At 31.4% G+C, this 17,644-nt stretch overlaps 1 protein-coding gene across 2 annotated transcripts in view; it reads left to right on the top strand.

The window, feature by feature from the left end:
* Positions 1–17,644, top strand: part of LOC115890855 (zinc finger homeobox protein 4) — a 228,676-nt gene that overhangs the window by 31,508 nt on the left and 179,524 nt on the right. Inside the window, exon 1 of one of the 2 annotated variants that reach the window (XM_030911206.1) lies at positions 4,022–4,344. The exons of the other annotated variant lie outside the window; for it this stretch is intronic. The gene's annotated coding sequence lies outside the window, so the exon portion shown is untranslated. Of the gene's footprint in view, positions 1–4,021; positions 4,345–17,644 lie in introns of those variants that run through there. 2 annotated transcript variants of the gene reach the window in all.

A 17,644-nucleotide genomic window follows, 5' to 3' on the forward strand; every position in this document is an offset into this window, starting at 1 on the left:
TTTATCATGGGTCGTACATACACGTAATGTGTATAGTATGGCATTGTAAAAATGTTGACAAAATTGAGCACTGAGGAGCGATTTCTGGAAATTTACACCATAAGGGGTAAAACTGGTGGTGAAATTTTGTATACAGGGTGGTCCGAACTGTATTCCGGAAACTTCGGTAACATATTCTGCAGATAAAAATAAGTAAAAAAGTTCGTATAAATGTATGTCCTAAAATGCTTAGTTTCGGAGATACAGGGTGTAGAAGTTTCATTTTTATCTCGATTTTTTCCAAATAATTTCTGAAGTAACGTCAATATTTGGATGAAAATTGGTCTCTGGGAGATTTTTGACATGAGAAATTTGATTTTGATGTCAATATGACTCCTACTAGTAGAGGGCGCCACCTACATATTTTTTAACTGGTTTGAAGAGTAATAACTTTTTGTCTGTACCTGTATAAAACTACTGAGTAAAAAAATAAACATTTACGACGTTTTTTACGTGAAAAAGGTTTTCGAAATATTTGGAATAGAAATTATCAATACCTGTCATCATTGAAATAAATTAAACATGTTGACACTAAATAGTTATTAGACTCAAATCATAAATTAGAAATGTTTTTGTGCCAAATATTCAACAGGAATTGTTTCATCATCATTTTTTGCAGAAAAATTTATGATTAATTTAAAAAAAATTAAAATTTCCCTAATTTATTATTTCAGTGAAATAACTATCTACTCTCAACGTGTGTGTATTTTTTGTCAATAATGACATGTACTTACTATTTCCATTCTAAATATCTTAAGAACGGTTGCTCGTAGCGATTTTTATAAAGAGATATTTTTTACGTAAATCACAGAGATGTATATTTTTTCGCTCGGTAGTTTTATACAGGTACGGACAAAAAGTTATTACGTTTCAAAACAGTTAAAACACACGTAGGTGGCACCCTCTACTAGTAGGAGTCATATTGACCTCAAAATCAAATTTCTCATGTCAAAAAATTCCCAGACACTAATTTTCATCCAAATATTGACGTTATTTCAGAAATTATTTAGAAAAAATCGAAATAAAAATGAAAGTTCTACACCCTGTATCTCTAAAACTAAGCATTTTAGGACATACGTTTATACGAAGTTTTTTACTTATTTTTATCTGCAGAATATACTGGCGAAGTTTCCGGAATACAGTTCGGACCACCCTGTATATATTTTTTTAAATTAATCCTAGGGGTATGATATTTTTATAGAGGTTTCTTAAATGGCGAAAGTGAGTATCTAGAAGCGATTTATTTTGGAAATTCACCTCCTAAGAGGTGAAAAAGTGGGTGAAAGTTGTCTCAAAAATTTCTTAAATTGGGTTTTAGAAGTATGAAATTTTAGTAGATGTTCTTTAGGTAACGTAATTGAACACTAAGGAGCAATTTTTAGAAATTCGCTTTTTAAGGGTGTGAGATGAGGGATGAAAAAAAAATTCAGAAAAAAAATCTTTTTTAAGAGTATGAAAATTTGCACTGAATATTGTGCCTTTAAGTGATGAAAGTAAGAAGTAAGTACTCAGAAACGATTTTTAAAATTCATCCCCTAAAAGTGTGAAATTAGTGGTGAAATTTTGTACAGTTGTACAAATATAGGAAGAGACTTGGGGATAGCACCGGTCGCGTGTTATTTTATATTTCTTACGTCTCTAGCTATACTTGTTAAGTTGTACATGTAAACTTTTGAATATTTGTCTAAAAATTGTAATTGTTCTAGAAGTATTAAATTAACACACAGAGTCTCCAGTCTCCAGTCCATTAAATCAAACGTGGGTACCTACTAAAGGTCTATTTTTGAAAATGTATCCCTTAAGCAGGTGAAATTAAACACAAAGGTTGACAGCAGTTGACAAAATTCACAACAGTACCAAAATCAATAAAAAGTAATCATAGTAATCAAAGTAACGAATATTTGAAATTATTACTTAGTAATCGAGTAACGATTAGTAAGCGTTAATCAAAAGTAACGAAAATCAACATCACTTGTTGTTGAACGTTCACAATCATTATGCGGAAACGTTCCATTACGAGAGCATGTATGAGCACAAATGAGCGCATGTATAACCACAAATGAGACCGTTCCCTACCAAAAGTAATTCGTTATTCTTGAGTCTAAATAGCATATTTTTTCAAAAATAATGTTTTCTCCAGTGGGGAGTCTCAAAACAAAAATTTCGAGTATTTATTTTTAAAATATTAGGACGATGTCTATATTTCTCAGTTATAATTTTTATTATTAGTTAATAGCTGGCCATTTACTCGGAAGAATGTTAGTCTTGTAGCCATGCATGAAGATGTTAGCGAATGCGTGGTTTCAAACAAGTTTCCTAGCACGTTTGGGGTGAAGTTTTTTTACTTGAAATCACTTATAAAAAAAACAACAAAACATCCAGTATATAGAATCTTCCCCAAATACAAAATCATAAAAATTTCTCTACGGAAATGTATCATTTTTTTCCGACTTCAGAATAACAGATCAGTTACTTGAAAACGTGTTCCTGCTTTACATCCTAAACACTTTTCTTGTGGAGGTATGAACTTAACCTAGTAGATACTGTAATTTAGACATCAATTTCGTACCGAGAAAAAACGAAAATGAACAAAAACTGCCTAGTAGTTTTAATATCTTGCTATATTTTACAACATTTTATTAATAAATGAAAATGGTACACTTCCGCAAGAAGTTTTTTTATGTGTCTATGTCTAGAAACATTTCTAGAATGAAAATCAAAAACGTGTTTTTATGTAACTGGTTTCAGCTATTCTATTAAAAATTATGCATTTCCACGGAAAAGTTCTGCTGACATACTATATATTCAGAAAGGCTTCCAAATACTAAATAAACTAAACTGGAATAGCCCTAATGTCAGCTATTCTAAAGTTGAAAAACTCGAAAAAGATGCATTTTTCCAGAACATTTTTTATGACATACTATTCGAAAAGGCTTGTATAAATACTAAATAAATAAAATATTTCTTACATAATAACTGATTTCGAGTAAACGAGAGTAGCCTTGATTTCAGCTATTCTAATGTTGAAAAACTCGAAAAGGATGCATTTCCGCAGAAAATTTTTTATAACAACGATTTGAAAAGGCTTCCAAATACTAAATAAACAAATATTTCTTACATAACTGATTTCAAGTAAACGAAACTTGAGCCAGTGTTTGTTGGTTGATCAACATATTGCTCTATGTGGCATATGGTATATGTTGGTTCATCAACATATTGCTAAGCATGTTGGTCAGTATGCTCCCTCGTAAGTGGCTTCCAAGTACCTGCATATAGTTATTGAACAAAAACACCAAAGAAGGAGTCTAATACAAGTTTTATATTCATGTAGGTATTATGAACGTCATGGAGAAATTATTTTAATATAACATACTAAAATATACAGTCCGCTTACTCAAATGACCCCACTTGTTCAGTCTAGCTCTTCTCAAAACTTCGCAATTATCCGAAAAACAATAATTTACCATTATAACCAGATTTATTTATCCGAAAAGATATGCTAATTGACCCGCGTTAGTAATCTCCATCCCGGAAAAAAACGACGACGAAATAAAACCGAAACGAAATCGCTCTTCTCTCCTAGTTGAAAATTCTACCCTCGGCGCGCACTCCTCTCGCGCCCTGCCCCCCACCTCTCGCCCACCCCTCCCACCACGCCTCTCCGTTCGCAATTAGAGCGCCCGCTTCTTCTCCTTCTATCTGTCTTCGTTGCAATTCAATAATCACATTCCTCCAATTTAAAAGAGAAACAACGCACACACGCTCGATCCTTATTTCGCGGCATCGTCTCTCGCGCGCGCGAGATATTCCGCCCCACCCCGCCGACGGGAGCCGCGCCCCTCGCCCCGCCACACCCCCTCCGCGGCCCGCGTATCCAGCCCAGGTGCGCGCGGTGGTGGGGCGCCCATCCCCACCATCGCTCCGCCCCTACGAGCGACGACCGTTCCTCCGCGGAAAGCAGTCGAAGCCCAAATAGCAGCGAGTGACGATGTTATACGGTGTTGCGCGCCGCACCGGCAATTTTTTGTTTTAGTTTTAATCATTCCTATTGTATTCGTTGAGATCTCTCGCTGTAGTATCGTTGTTGATTGGCCGCGCGACAAGATCGATCTGCAACGAACTGAAAATATAGTGTTTCGAGGGTGTTTTATTTATTTGTTGTGCCAGAAGGACTGTGTGACAGTTTGCTTTAGTGCGGCTTCGTTGTTGTTGACGAGTGATATACATACATATTGTATACTTGTTGTGACTGAGGTGGCTAAACTTTACGGATTACTGTTGTTAATGTGTCAGGAATGTGCAAAGGTAATCGTTGTTAAGTGTAATGAAGTGGCAAGTTCTCCAACAATATGTACACTAAAACGCAAAGAACTATAAAGATCGTGTATACATGTTCAAAATTCATGTTTTCAAACACCAGGCAGATAAAACAGACCCATCAAACTTGTAATGAGAGATTTAGTATTTTGAAACCAAGACTGGTGATTGGCCAAAAAGTGTCAAATATAGAATAATCTAATATTAAACACAATCAGAGCAAATCATTGTTTAATTTCACACACACAATATTTTCATATTTGGTGTTACCATACAGCTAATTGTGTAATTACCAAAATTCCCCTTAAACGTCAAAAAATATTGCTAAAAATCATCGTATTCAAAGTAGTCTACCATTAAATCAATAGACGGAACATCTGCTCATTTTTATCAATCCCGTGTTCTCAACTTCGTTCCATGAAAGTAAAACTAAACTGTATTGTCACAGCTTTCAAAAATATTACATCATTATCTTAAACGAATCAAGATCAGTGTTTCTTTTCTTGCTAACATATTCTCCAGATGGTCATGATTCAAATGTTTGGAAGCCACAGGGATTATGTTATCGAAATCCGAGTCAAAATCCTATTAATACCAAACAATTCGTCACCTTTTTATTCCGTGAAATTGAAGAACAATTAGAATTCGAAATCCTGATATGTTTAAATAGGTATCCAAATACCTTCAGTCATTTCATCAAGTTGTTTTCCGAGAAAAGTTCTAATGTACAACTCATATTGATTCTAAATAATAGTTTTATCTAGTAAATTGTTTTTGGTTAATCTCCTAGGAAACTCGAACTACAAGATTATTTATAAATCTTAAAATTACCCAAGCTTTTAATAAGTAATCATTTGCAATCTTCAAATCTGACACTTAAAGGAAGAATTTTTGAAACAAAGATCAAATTCAATTAGAAATTAAATTTGTCTTTCCTTGTAAGGGAGAACTTTGTTGGAGTCATGAAGTTAGTTTTCTTAAAATATACCTAAAATCATCAACAGATCCATTGTTCAAAGTCCTTGTGTAATCTTGCAAAGATGAAGTTTTTTGGAGTTATGAAGTTAGTTTTCTTAAAATATACCCAAAATCATCAACAGATCCATTGTTTAGAGTTCTATTATATTCTTGCAAGGATGTGGTTTTTTAAAGTAATGAAGTTAGTTTTCCTAAAATTTACCCAAAATCATCAACAGAGCCATTGTTTCAAGTTCTATGGTAATCTATTTATCTATTAATGTGTGCTAACAAGTTTTGATTGTATTTTCGGATAAGTGATTTCAGCGATTCGATAAAAACAATTGTAAGGTAAATCCCATCATGTCCTTAAAAATTCTACTTAAGCTAATTCGAGATTATATGATTTGATTTTGAAAATGTTGTACATTAATCTCGATCAATTCGTTTCAAAATTATTTCAGATTTGGAGAACTAGAAAAAGGTAATCAATCTTCTTGACAACCTTAATTACAAACTTCACTCAACTGATTTACATATTCAATCAATAAACTGAAAATCAATAAAAAGTTTTAATTTTTTTAGTTTCCTTTTTTTTATCACTTTACACTTTTCAACCACTTTTTTTTCATCACTTTTCAACCACCATTCTGGAAGTTTCTAAATTTTTGACACCACTCTTGGACTAAATTTTATTTATGTACATTAGAGACACCATCTGCTTCTACCAGCAATCCACGAATTTTGAAATTGTCATTTATATAAGTGTTTTTTTACTTATGTAAAGTACCTACTCCAACATAATTACTACCCTCAATCTGATACATGATGTATTTAGCATATCAATTCAAAAAAGTGGTTGAATATGGTTAATCTCCTTCGCTAACGTTTTCTATTAATGTTATTCCAGGTGATCTTCCAGTAAATTATATTCACTGCTAACTCCATTCAATAATGGTCGCACTTTTTTCTTTATTCGTTTTTTATAATGTTTACCGTCCACACGCGCCTGACAAACTTCCTACCCCCATATCATTTACTAACTAACCCTTTCCTCATTTCCATAATACTTAAGTCTATGTCACACCCGTTTTGCATACGAAATCTAGAAAAATACCGCCCCGAAATAGCTGGATATACTCACAGCACACGTGGCTCACGCGTTCCGCTCTTTTGTGCGTACCTTCTCTAACTTTGTATATATTTGCATGTGCAATGAGTATCTTAAAGCGATAAAATATAGAACTGAAAATAGAAATATCCGCAAGGTATGAGCCAAGTTCTGCAATAATAATATTTAGACAAAGCATCATATTTTAATCATCTATTTTTATTTTAATAACGCCGTTAATAAAAAATGGCAATTAATTATCAAACGGAGCATAAAACTAAAAATAAGACACAAATAAAGTCAAATCTTATAAAGATAATGAGACTAATGAGATATTGTATATACTTATATCGTTGTATATACTTATATCGATACTTATATACTTATATTCAAGTTGATATTAGAAGATTTCTCACTTTTGTTGTAATGACATTCATAGTCAAAAAACTTAACTCACATAAATATGATGTTGCAAATGGTATCAAACAGGGTTTTCCAAAATTCATCTTTTTCCAAAATTCATCCACATTCTGAGAAAAAAATTAGATCTTAAACATTCCATCACTTGATATTTTAATAAGTGCTTCTTTCGTGTTTATTAGAATTTGCTGAAAGGAATCAGCTAAAAGGGGATTCAGTATTTGCAGCTGGATTAACTATCTGCAAGTGTCGCAACTGCTATTAATATCTTCAGGGAAACAATCAAAGAACTGTTGTTTAGAACACTGATCTAAAACATAGTACGTACTTCCAAACAATTCTTCATCTTTATTATTCTGTAGTACCTACTTATCATTTTTTTTTAAATCGTGACATTTTCATCTTTAGATCTAATAATTGGTTTTCTAAAAACTTGTCTATTATTGATATAAGTCATAATAATTGCAAATAATTCATCATCCTCATATCTCAGTTATCATTTTACTGCTTTGGATTTTTTCTAAAATTCTCTTTGAGTAACATCCAATCATAATAAGCAACTTTAGTTTAAAATTTATGTTATGTATAAATGTTACATAGAAATGAAGCATGAAATGTTAATGCTTTCATAAAATATTTTTCCAAACTCGAGTCAAAACTGTGCTCTAAGTCTACTAACAGATCTTTAACTATATCCCTAAATACAGAGTACGATGTTATTAATATTATTTGGAAACCTGTTATATAATTTTAAACACATAGAGTGAAGACTATCTTCAAAAACGCTAAACTTGTGTGTGCAGCATTAAATTGATCCCTGTTCCTAAAGGAAAAACTCATTTCATAAAGTTCCTAAAGGAGAAACTTACGCATTCAATATATAGAACCCAAAATCAGTCAGCATTTATCGGTTCTAAACCTATTCTTGCAAGACATTCTATTTAAAATTCTTAATATACGTTTTTCTATGACAAGTGTATGCTTCACATTTGAATTTCTTCTCCAGAATTAATAACATGTGTCAAAACCGATTCCAAATTGTCATAGTATAAAATTTTTAATGTATTTTTATCCATATAGTTAACTAGAATTCTACTACTGACGCAGATTGAGTTTAATTTCTTTAGTAAATTGTTTATTGTTAAAGTCCAGTCCAAAAATTCATTAATATAGACCCCAAGAAACTTTGAATCATTGGTTAAAGTAACTTGTAAGTCACTAATTCGAATACTGTTTGGTTTCTCTGTCCTGGTATGTTTTGTTCCAAAATAGAAAACAGCAGTTTTTTCAATATAGAATAGCATTCTACAGAGAATACCTACTTATAACATCCTGGACACGTCATCTGCTTGGTCTGTATTTTAATACATGGGACAGAGATAAATATAAATGACAGAGAGAAAAAATAAAAAGCGGCATACAGTATTGCCGGTTTTTACATGCTTAGGAAAATATGTGTAGAAGAAAATTAACTATTTTAAAAAATTTCATTAATGCTACTGAAATAAAGATTAAATATAATCTATTACAGCTGTAGAAAAAATGAGTAACTAATTGTGAGAAATAAAGTTCCAACCCTATAGGCAACTTTTCGTAACTCGAAATGCAATTTTTCGTAAACGTCTACTTGTGCGGTTTGAAATTTTTATGCAAAATCCGGCAATACCGCATAGAAGAAATGTATCAACTCAACTTTTATCTCTTTTTAATATATTTCTTTTTCTCATTAAGATGTCTACATCACGTTAAAATCCATACCACGCAGTTTCGATGACAAGATGGGTATAAACGTAATTATATTTTGTATTATTATACTCAAATATTTAACCAATACATATTTGGAGGCAACAGATTTGGATACACATAGAGCAAGTTTTGTCAAACAAAGATCTAATCCAGTTAGAAATTAAATCTGTGTTTTTAATGTAAAACATCATTTGCAAAGGTGGCTGAGGCGTTCCGACCTTTTCTGTTCTTATACCTTCTCTATTTTCGTATATATTTGCATTTGCAATGAGCTTGGCGAAGCGATAAAAATATAGAGCTGAAAATAAAGCGATTCGGGCGAATGAGAAAACTTCGCCAATTACAGCCGTTTACTTGTGGAAAGTCGTGAAAGTTTTGATTAAAACACCAAGTTTGATGTCTTGTTTCTCGAAAAGTATCGTTCTGTTCTGTGCTGGCCATCTGATTAATTTTCTTTTATTTCGGAGTTAAAGTTCTCTGTTTTATTTGAAAATTTAGTTATTTTCAGTTAAAAAACTAGTTATTTAATAAGTTTTAGATAGTTATTCTTCAAAAAAAGAATTACATTTTCCATTTAATTGTATTGGTGGCTATAGGTCATTGTCAATTTTGAAAATGAAAAATCCTTTAAGAGGAACTGAAATTTTTCTCTATATTAAAATTTGTTAAGATATGAACTAATTTTATCAAAGTAATATTTATAATTTATTATAAATTTAAATATTTTAAAACAAATCATTTTTTCTGTTTTATGCTAAAGAAAATAAGATGATATCTGTTTTCGTACGATTATTTAAATCTCCTATATATTTAAATTTGTATTATGTTTGCATGACATTCATTTTTCATCAGTATATTCATATTAAGTTGAAATTAATGATTTATATACAGTTAAAAAACATTCAATATTTTAATTTATTTTACTTATAGACGTCTTAGAACACACGTAAAAGTTGAATACAAAGAATTATTTATATTTCAATACATATCATAAATTATTCTTAACACAAGAAATTAAGTTAAAAGTCCTGACGATCTATTTCTGTAAAATACTAGATTAGATTTATGTGCATAATATGTAAATGCACGATACGCACGTTATATTTCACTAATATACCAGAAAACTTTTCAAAAGTTTCGTTCGTCGTTTATTTTAAAAAGAAATAGAAGAAAATAAAGGTATTTAATAAGAATGTTAATAACTACGCTAAGGATTGATAAACTATATTAAAAAAACTGCGTATATTAGGAAATACGAAATATCAAAATAAAGCAATTAAAAAAAGTTTTTTTTTAGTTCCTTGACGTAATTTTTAAATAGATATTTAATGATGAATGTCATTAAAAGTTGCCCTGAATGAATTAGTATAATACTACAGACATTATAATGATTTAATACAGAAAAACCGGATATGGTCTAAAATGAGTTTAATTTTAGGAAAAGCTGAGATAGGTGACACATTTAACAACATAAGTTTATATTGTACAAAGATATTACTTTTGTGGAATCAAAAAATGTAGTAAGAATAAAAATAAATCAATAAAATAGTGTCAAAAGTGTTTTAAAAAGTTACATATTGTTGGAGAATTTCAATTAATATAATATTAATTGTCGGTAAATTGATAACAAACCTTCATTTATATAAAAAGTGTACCTACCCCTCGACCTACCCTATGCTTTTTAGGAGATTTGGTTTTATGGAGTGGTCAATGCTCTTCTGTACAATAATTCTTATAATTAGATTTGTATCTTAAAATAATTAATTGATGATTTATAATATTATAACCACCAATAATTTAGAATTTAAAATATAGCCAAAAGGTGTCCGGTGGCGATGGCGTAGAGGTACAGCTCTCGTCTACCAATCCAAAGGTTGTAGGTTCGAATCCCACAGCCGGTATTTCATCAACCGACTATTTTTAATAAAATAAAAATAGTTTGGGTACCTGACTCAGCCTTAAATGAATAATTGGGATTCACAATCTTGGGGTAATAATAGGCGTTTGAAGCGTAATGCCACATTACCTTCCTTGTATACTGAACGGCTCTAGCATGGCAAGCTGTACCTTGCCTACTCCCAAGGTGTTAAACGTTATAGGAGCTATTATTATATTATTATAATTATAAAATATAGCCTAACATTAGACAGTTAAAAATATCAATATCATAGACTAAATTGAAGATTACTGACTTACCATCGAGCTTACAATAGATAAATAGTTAAGATATGTAATCAAGATAAATTTAAAAATTAAAACTGATAAATTTACAAAAATAATAAATACTGAAAGTGATATTTTCAACAGAATTTTTCATGGTATTGACAATAAAAATGAATTGGAAAATACTTTTAAATGTTCTGTAAATGGATTGGATTTTTTATACGAAAATTATAATCTGAAAATACTTTAAATTGTTTTTATAAGAATGTATTATAATTTTAGCGTTAACAAGTAGCAAAAGATATATTTACAAGTAAAAATTATGATTTTCCATATTTTACCGAAAAATAAAAAGAACCCAAACAAAATAATCCATGTTTATAAAGTAAATGGTGTGTTATTTTTAACTTTTTCTATTCTAACGTAGCCTTTTCAGGGCTTGATAGAAAATCGATAAAACCAAAACAGCTTTGATGTATGGCGCGTGGCTTCGAGTGAGTTCAAGTATTTTTTGTCCCATTTCCCCTAACAATTTATTTGTTTGAACTATTATTTATTTGCTTTAACTTTAAAACAACGCACGGGAATAGCGTAGGGAAAAGCATGAATGATTTGTTTCAAGCAGAGTTGCTTGTTTGTGTATATTTTGCGATAACGATAGTTTTGTTTACTTTAATCAAGGATGTGTAATGATTTATTAACCTTTTGTTTTATTTCATCTATTCGATATCACGGTTAATATATATTTTATTCAGATTTTACGAAATTCTCTTTAGGTACTGTAAATAGATATATTACGGAGCGATCAACAATGAAATAGTTGGCAGTACCGTATTAGAGGATTAGTGATTGGTACTGATTGAGGTTTTGAAATCCTGGGTTAAGAACTGATAATCTCGGGATCCCGGGATAGACTATCAAAATGAGAAATTGAATATAAGGAAATACCTAATAAAACTGCAGCTATATATATAATATATCTCAAAGAAAATGAGAAAAGAGCTTTATTAAAATAGACAAAAAAAAGTCACATTTATATTTAGTAAGTAAAAAAATGCAATGTTTGTTCCAAAAAAAATATATAGCAAACACCGAAATACGTCTTTTAGATATCGACGTTCTGTTACGTTAGTATAAATGAAATATGATCCTTTAAAGACTAAACTATATAAACTCAAATCATTTTATATTGGACATTTAAATTTTTCGAGATTTTCGGGATCCCGGGATTTAATATCGAAATTAAAGCGATAAACATACACTGGAATCCCGAATCCCGGGATCCCAGTTTGGAAACCCTCGTTATAACCCTTAGGAGTTGAAAGAATGTTCGTGTGATGAATGTAGGCAAATATTAACATATTGTTGTCTATATGATTTATTGCAAAAAAATAGAATAAAGAGCTTATAGCTGTATTTTTTTAGACTCATGTAAACACAGACATTAAAGTAGTAAAAAATAGGACTTTTCCAGTACGGCGCGTCAGAGAAAAGAGGACTAACTAATAGAGGATAGTTGGCTACCCTAGTCAAGAGAAAATAACAAAATCAATATGGATTTAATTTTGGATAAAAACTAAACAATAAAGCTTCATTCAGAAGCTCGCAATTAGTGGAATAAATTAGTGGTTTCAATTATACTTTATATTTTTTGGTTTACGATCTTTCAAAATGTCTAAAAAGCACAATTAAAGTTAATAGAATATCCTAGCAACAGCTTTCAATAGTCAGTTGTATCCATAGAGAAAGCCTAATATTTAGCTTATAAAACAATAAACTTTTGATGTCTAACCAAATTTTGTTTTGACGGATGATAATCAAAGGCCAAAATGAAATTCGCAAATTTTGAAGTATAATTAGTGTTAAATTTAAAAGTTTGTAAACTGATTGAAAATTCCTACCACTAATTTTGAAGTTTTGAAGCTTACATTCAAATCACAGGAACACACTTCTGCGCTAATTGAAACCACTAATTGGGAAGTTCTGAATGCGAAGCTTTAAGTTGCAACATAGATCAATAAACAAAAACGATTTGAATGGAAAAAACTAAATATTTTTTACAGTAATATAACTGCGTAGTAATTCGTACGATTCACTACGGGACCCAACCCTGGTTCAAGTAGCACTGGCAAAACACACTGCCAACGCTTCAAACAAGCAATAATAATCCGTTTCTAAACATCTCGCTTATCGCTTTGTATTATTTTTCTATTATTTATCTGTAATTATACGAATTAGCGCTGTTATTAAAAGCTTACGTACCGATTTAGTAGTTTGATTACTGTTTTTTCTCTCATTAATGGCCGGGTTTTTTTTTATCAACGTTCAATCGTCGACGTACGTACGTTTGCAGCAGCGTCTATCACCGACCTGCGTGTGTTTGCGTCGCGTGTTTTCGGGTAATTACCGTAGTCGCGATCATTTCGTATTACCTTTTCAGTAAATTAAAATTGTGCGATTTTGCTGAAAGCGGTCGATATGTCTTCTATTTTCCTCCGAGTAAAATTAATTTCCTTTCGGGCAATTACCGGGAAAAGAGGGTTTTAATAATAATGTTACATGGGAAAATCGTTTTCGGAAAATGTGTCGCCCGTAAGAATCGGAAATTGTTGAAATGCATTGGCAACTATTCATAAAGAAATTGGTATTAAAAGCTTGTTTCGCAAAATTCCTTATAGTAAATATGATGACAAGAATAAATGTCACTTTTATTGTAGAAATAAAAAGTATTGTTTTAGTTTGGTTTGGTTAAAAAGAAATAGAGTTAGTATAAAACGGTATACTATTCTAGCTTTATAATTTTATTTTTTTTATTAAAAAACGATAATTCTATCACTCGGCCGGATAGCCTGGCAGCTGTGGCCATTATACCAAAATACTATTACATCTATGTCTCTGACTACTACTAACTTCTACTAACCAACAATTTGTTTTGTGTGGTCTGTGGTCTGTTTTTCTGTAAATGTTTTGTTCATTATTTATGTTGGGTATTTATTTTTAAATTAATGTTAATCGTTAGGAAACCAGTATTTCTTTTGCATAATCAAAATTGTCGCTCTAAATTTTAGATAACCAAATTGTCACTCTAAATCTCTGTCTTTTTAGACAGATGTCACTTCTCTTGTCATTATTCAATTCATTATTCGAATTCTAAGAATTTTGTTAACAAAAGTTTAATCTTAAAATAAAATTTTAACCAATCACAATTATTTATCTCTATCATTTACCGGATTAATAATACAGAAATTACAGTTTAATTACAAACAATTCAATATTTAAAGTGATTTACAGTAATTTTATTAAATTATACTAATATCCTCGTTGATAATTGGTTTGAAATAAATATGACAGCGTCCTCCAATGAAAATACGAGTTACTAACTCTAAATTCTAATTCTGAGCTGGCAAATGAGCTAGATACTTTACCTAGGCCCTTATTCAGAAGCTATAAACCTATCGATGAAAAAATGCATGAAAATTTACTTCCTAGCACACAAGGTTGGTACAATATCAAGTTTATTATAGTGATTTTACTTACCCAGTGTTGCCACAAGCTTATTTTTCATCGGGGTAGATTATCACGAGAGGTCTAGGGGTTAAATTGTTTTACAAAGGGGTAGCTGAGGCAACACTCCGCTATCACTTTTCCTCACGCGCGTCACGGCCGTCTCGGACGTCATTCACGGCTTTGAATTTTTACTCCCAACGCGCGTAAAGAACCCTTCTTTGAAACAATAATGCCACAAATGTTTCTAAATAGTTCGACTATTTAGAATCAATGAACGTTGGAATACAAATGGAAACCTGCTTGTCAATTGGCGTTTACTCGTAAAAAATTGCCTAAAAACAAAAAATGCAGCGTAAACAATATATCATTGAAATAGAATTGTAATGTTGAATATCAATCTTTTTTATCTTCTGATTTAAACAACTCTGATGTTTCAAATAGTTATATTACTATCGGTTTCAAGCTACCGAAACTAAATTGTCTATATACTATAAGAAAGATAAACAATTCATTTAGATGAACTAGCAAAAAATTTAGTTTTACCAAGGTTTGCAGAACACATTTTACTTTATTTTTTAAAGTTTTTACTAGGAAAAATGTCCTATTTTATTCACCTGTCGCTACTGTTACACGGCCAACTCGCAGGTAGAGCCCGGACCACAAATTTTAATGTTTTTTTTTTCGTTCGGCCCTGTTCTGGGGTCCTTCTGACGCGTCATTTGTTTTAACTAGGGCGTGGCAGCGGCCCGACACCATCTGTGTGGGTAGTCGGTAGCACCAAAAAGCTGTTATAGCGGAGAAATATCGACAAAATATTATAATAACACGATATCGGGAGATCGAGATGTGTTTTTACCAGCCAGCTGTGTATATGATCTTTGGTCATCGTAAGCTTGGAAAATTAAAATATCTTTTGAGAATTTTAATTTGAAAACTTAATTATTGATTATAACCTTAATTTTGTTAGTTAGAGTTCTATTTATCTATAGTCCAAATAAGTAGTTAAATACATGGTTTGCAGGAACAAAGTAATCGGTTAAATTCGTACGAATCATTTCCTACGAATTCGTAAGGACCAGTGTTGTTACACTGAACGCTTTTGTTTACCAAAAATACAGACTTGAAAGTTCATAGCAATATAGTTTATTTCTTTAAAAAACTTTTTGTTTTTTTGCCACTAGAAAAAATCTATAAAATAAATAGTTATTTTCTGTAAACATCACTGTGTTGATCCAGTGAAGAGCAATTTTGTCAATGTTATTTTACCTATACTATTATAACCCGTTAACGTTTTGTTAAAATCACGTTATATGAAGTCACATTTTAAACTAACAATTAAGGGCAAAGGCCTAGCTACGTCGAAACACCAGTTCCCATTAGAACACCGAAGTTAAGCGACGTAAGGCGATACTAGTGAATGGACGGGTGACCGGTTCGAAACTCTGTATCGTGCTGTTGTCCAATAAAGGCAAAAGTGTAAAATCTATTGAAACACATTGCTCATTCACGCCGGTTCGAGGCCGGATGAGATCGGATCTCTCGTGAGTAAGAGTTGATTTAGACACTTGCCAAGTCGGTAGGCCATTGACCATGATATGGCCGAGGACCGCGGTTCGGATTCCGCGTAAACAAAGTAGGCCCCGTCCAGATTAGCCCTGGCAGTAAAAAGGAGACGTTAACTGAAATCTTCACTTTACTATAAAACTAACAATTACTACCTGATATCAGCTGTTTCTTAATTAGGTAAAACCAAAAAGCTTCAAACTTTCTGTATAAATATGTTGTAATAATAGTCGTAAGGAATGAATGTAACCACAAACATATCTAAGTCTGTATGTAGGTATTTGTTTTCTTCTGACTTAACGATTTTACATCCAGTGTAGACCACTGTAACATTATTGGGATAGAAATTTTTTCATGAAATTTTAAAGACACAACGAAAACTTTGATAATTATTTGATAAATGCATGAACTGAAATATTGGTCTTAAAGAAATTATTAAAAACTTAGGGGTCCTAAAACTAGTAGGGATAACATTGGTTTTTAGCTTCATTTCTAGCCAATTGAGATAGAAAGTTATCAAGGAAACCGAGAAGGAAACATTAAAAAATCAAAAACATAGATTGTGTATGGTCCTGGTATCCGAAATAATTTTCTTCTTTTAATGTGATGTCACTATTGTTGTCGGCATTGTTTCATCGATATATTATATTCGTAGTCATAAACCTACGACATTGTTTGTCATCTAACTTTATAAACAATAAGAACTTGTTCAAAATTTAACTGTTTTCCTCGTATTCATATACTTCCACTATAGAAAACAGTTTAAGGGATGTCAACGATTTCAATACTAAAATATTTAGATCATTCGCATACGTTTTAAAAGACTCATAAAATAATGCTGCTCAGAATTTATACGACGAACGTTTATGACTCTTGGGGATATTTACGAGATTCATACTCAAAAATCCTGCCCATTTTGAGGTTAGGATACATCCAAGTAATTCAATTTTCTTACCGTGTACAGTGCTCTATCTAGAGGGAAAACGTATTATAATGTAACACGTTTTTGAATGTAAGTGTTTTATTGAACGGTTACAGAAATAGAGAAGAATATTTAGGGTTTAATAATAACTTCGGTTTTTATTTGATTTTCTATGAATATTTTTATACAGTGTTATGTGGTGTGTGGTGATATACAGATTTGGTCATTGTAGAAGCGTTTTTTTGATTTCAGCGTGTAAGAGAGTGTATATATATATATATATAAATAATAATAATTACTCCTTTCAAAATTATACGTTTGTGCTCGATGGTTTGAAGCACCACAGAGGATGGAAATCTTCGACAGTGGCCGAGGAATACGTCGAGGATTTTGTCAACACTAAAATTCAAATATCAAATAAAATTTTAGAGTATCAAATACCGGGATCAAGTACCTCTACATTAAAATTGGATAGTGTCTCAAGTCCCAAAACCCCCATATCTCAAGCAAACTCAGAACTATCTAGTTTGGGATTAAATATTGGTTCGTGGACTGGTTGTACTACTAATGTTAATATTGTAAATAATAACTAGAATATGCATTAGTGTTAAGTTTGATATTTGTTATTTGTTTATTCTTGAATATTTCGAAATAAATAATTTGTTATGATTTAGTTCTTCATTTTCCAAAAATCAAAATTCCAAAATCCCATATAATTTACATGCATAGGAAAATGAATAAAAAGTGCCACTTCGCACATTGCTATCAATTCTCGAACCTTATCAGTTTGGTTAGGTTATGTTATGTTGTAGAAAAATGTATTTTGTTTAGTAAATCATTCATCATTAAAGAAAAATCGTTTTAATTGTTTTAGTAATTTTTTAAAAACCCTCTAATTC

Source organism: Sitophilus oryzae, unplaced genomic scaffold, assembly GCF_002938485.1.
Source record: "Sitophilus oryzae breed Bouriz unplaced genomic scaffold, Soryzae_2.0 scaffold_935_pilon_pilon, whole genome shotgun sequence".
NCBI lineage: Eukaryota > Metazoa > Arthropoda > Insecta > Coleoptera > Curculionidae > Sitophilus > Sitophilus oryzae.